A 3,735-nucleotide genomic window follows, 5' to 3' on the forward strand; every position below is an offset into this window, starting at 1 on the left:
GAGAGAGATCACAGAGGGAGAGGGAGAAGCAGACTCACCACTGAGCAGAGAGCCCAACTCGGGGCTCAATCCCAGGACCCTGACATCATGACCCGAGCCAAATGAAGGCAGACAGATGTTTAGCCGATGGAGCTACCCAGGCGCCCCTATCATTTTGTTTATGTGCTCTCAGTTCACAGACATGTTGGCTGTATCCACTTCTTGGATGTTATGAATCATACTGCTGTGAACACTCCCACCAGTTTTTATGTGGACACATTTTTCATGTGTCTTCCATACATGCCTACTAGTGGAATCATGCCTTCTAACTTTCATGTGAGATTACTTTCCCCAAATTCTCTAGCTTCCAGAGCCACCCTTCCCTGTAACATCCAAAAAAACCCAGCCGTGTGAGCCCTCATCCCACTCCCTCATCAGGAAGTGACTCATTCATTTCTCTGGCCCTAGGAGAGCAGGAATTTGGAGGGATGCTTATGGGCTCTGCAGACCCATCTCCTCATGAACCGGCTTGTGGCTTCAGGGGTTTCTGCCAGTTGTCCCTGACCACCTGTCAGCTCTTCTCTAGGATACTGTGGCTCTCTCCCCACATTACTTTGTCCCAAATTTCGACACCCCCCAAATTCTTCCAAAGCACAGCTAACACCAGACTGTAACACTTGGAATTTTACTAAAACCTATGGAGGTTTTAGTGGCGGTGGAGATCAGAAGGGGGTCTGGAGATTATGGGCAACATTAAGACTAGATGTACCCAGAGAAATGAGGGGAAGGCTCTGGTTGTTTATCTCCAAATAAGGTTTGTCCTTTAGAATTTTTTTTTTTAAGACTTTATTTGACAGAAAGACAGCGAGAGAGGGAACACAAGCAGGGGGAGTGGGAGAGGGAGAAGCAGACTCCCCATGGAGCAGGGAGCCCGATGCGGGGCTCGATCCCAGGACCCTGGGATCATGACCTGAGCCGAAGGCAGACGTTTAACAACTGAGCCACCCAGGCGCCCCATGTCCTTTAGAATGTTTTAATGTCCCTTACCATCCACACTTAAAAAGCTTTATTAACATATAAGATGAATTTTGCATTATTATTAATTTTTTACTGTAGGTATCTTACATTTCAACAATCCTTTTGTCCAGCCCCTCATGCAGCCCCGCTGGCGAGAGCGAAGACAACCCTACATCCGGTTCCTGAGAAGCACCTAGACACCTCTCCTTTGGTTCCAGCAGCCAGTCAGCCCACCTTAGCCCTTTACACTTCTCAGCTGGGCCTCCTACACAAGTCTGCTGTGGGCCCTAGCTCCAGGGACTCCATATCAAGCTCTCCAGATGGTTCTAATGAAGCCTCTCTTACTGGGTTGACCAGTTCCTCACCATGGACTCTCTGCAGGTCCCACAAGGGAGCTGGCCGCCTGATGCCCATCGGTACTTAGGGCGTGGCCAAAACTTCCATTTTGACATCCTGTAACACTGCTGTTGGGCTAACAATACGAGACCCGGAACTACAGGGAAAATAGTTAAAAATTTCCAGAAAGAGAAAAAAAGTTACCGACAAGGGAAAGAATAACAACTTGTCAGTGGACATCTCATTTCCAACACTGAGTGTGAGGGCGAAAACATTCAAGAGCCTGAGCAGAGAGAACAGTGATGCTAAAAGGCCATACCCAGCAGACTATTGAGAAGGAAAATGAACATTTCAGGCCTGTACCACCAATGTATCCTTTCTGAAAAAGTGATTCAGAGAAGCAGCTCATCAAGACAGACTTTTTTTAAATGCGGTCTGTAAGAAATCAAACCCGGTAAGCTTTTTTTTTTTTTTTTCTTTTTTAATGGCTTAGGTGAATTTTATTGGTTTTCTTTCGGAACTGTTCGGCTTGCGGTTAATTCTAACTAGTGGTTGACAATGTGGTTGTGAAATTGTGCAATCTTTTAAAAAGGATTCTTGAGGGACGCCTGGGTGGCTCAGTCGGTTAAGCGTCTGCCTTCGGCTCGGGTCACGATCCCAGGGTCCTGGGATCGAGTCCCGCATCGGGCTCCCTGCTCCGCGGGGAGCCTGCTTCTCCCTCTGCCTCTGTCTCTCATGAATAAATAAATAAAATCTTTAAAAAAAAAAAAAGGACTCTTGAAATATAAGATACATACAGCAAAAAATTAATAACAATGCAAAGTTCATCTTACATGTTAACTTAATAATGCTTTTAAAGTGTGGATGGTAAGGGACATTAAAACATTCCAAAGGACAAATCTTGTTTGGAGATTATAGTTAAAATTTTTTGATGTTGTTATTAGAAATATAATTTCAAATATGTTTGTTTTTTTTTTAAAGATTTTATTTATTTGACAGAGAGGCACAGCGAGAGAGAGGGAACACAAGCAGGGGGAGTGGGAGAGGGAGAAACAGGCTTCTCGCTGAACAGGGAGCCCGATGCAGGGCTCGATCCCAGGACCCTGGGATCATGACCTGAGCCGAAGGCAGGCGCTTAATGACTGAGCCACCCAGGCGCCCCTCAAATATGTTTGTTAAATTTTTATATAAAAAATACTAGGAGAGGGGCGTCTGGGTGGCTCAGTCAGCTAAGCATCTGCTTTCTGCTCAGGTCATCTTCTCAGAGTCCTGGAATCGAGCCCCACATCGGGCTCCCTGCTCCATGGGGAAGCCTGCTTCTCCCTCTCCCTCTGCCACTCTCCTTGCTTGTGCTCGCGCTCTCTCTCTCTCAAATAAATACATAGAATCTTAAAAAAAAAAAAGAGAGATCCATTGAAAGTTGAGTAATTATTAAATATTTAAAATAGAAAAATACAGGGGCAGCTGGCTGGCTCAGTCAGGAGAGCATGCGACTCTTGATCAGGGTCGTGAGTTCAAGCTCCATGTTGGGTATAGAGTTTACTTAATAAAAAACAAATTAATTAATTATTAATTAGATAAATGTTTTCTGAGAAAATTCAAATAGAATAAAGAGAGAGTGGTATTGTTCATATTTTTAAAGGCATAATTTAAGGGGGAAATCATTTGAAACTAAGGGATATATATATGTATATTTAATATATAATATATTATCAGTTTCAGTGGTACAGGTCTGTGATTCATCAGTCTTATATAACAGCCAGTGCTCATCACATCAGGTGCCCTCCTTAATGCCCATCACCCAATTACCCCATTCCCCCCCTCCCTCCAGCAACCCTCAGTTTGTTTCCTATGATTAAGACTCTCTTATGGTTTGTCTCCCTCTCTGGTTTCGTCTTGTTTTATTTTTTTCCACTCTTCCCCTATGATCCTCTGTTTTGCTTCTTAAATTCCACATATCAGTGAGATCATATGATAATTGTCTTTCTCTGATTGACTTATTTCACTTAGCATAAAACCCTCTAGTTCCATCCATATCGTTGCAAATAGCAAGATTTCATTTTTTGATGGCTGAGTAATATTCCCTTGTATGTATGTACCACATCTTGTTTATCCATTCATCTGTCGATGGACATCTGGGCTCTTTCCAGAGTTTGACTATTGTGGACATTGCTGCTATGAACATTGGGGTGCAGGTGCCCCTTCGGATCACTACATTTGTATCTTTGGGGTAAATACCCAATAGTACAATTGCTGGGTCATAGAGTAGCTCTATTTTCAGCTTTTTGAGGAACCTCCACACTGTTTTCCAGAGTGGCTGCACCAATTTGCATTCCCACCGACAGTGTAGGAGGGTTCCCCTTTCTCCAATCCTCGCCAACATCTGTCGTTTCCTGACTTGTT

Source organism: Leptonychotes weddellii, chromosome 14 (assembly GCF_054177405.1).
Source record: "Leptonychotes weddellii isolate Sample4059 chromosome 14, ASM5417740v2, whole genome shotgun sequence".
NCBI classification, from domain to species: Eukaryota; Metazoa; Chordata; class Mammalia; order Carnivora; family Phocidae; genus Leptonychotes; species Leptonychotes weddellii.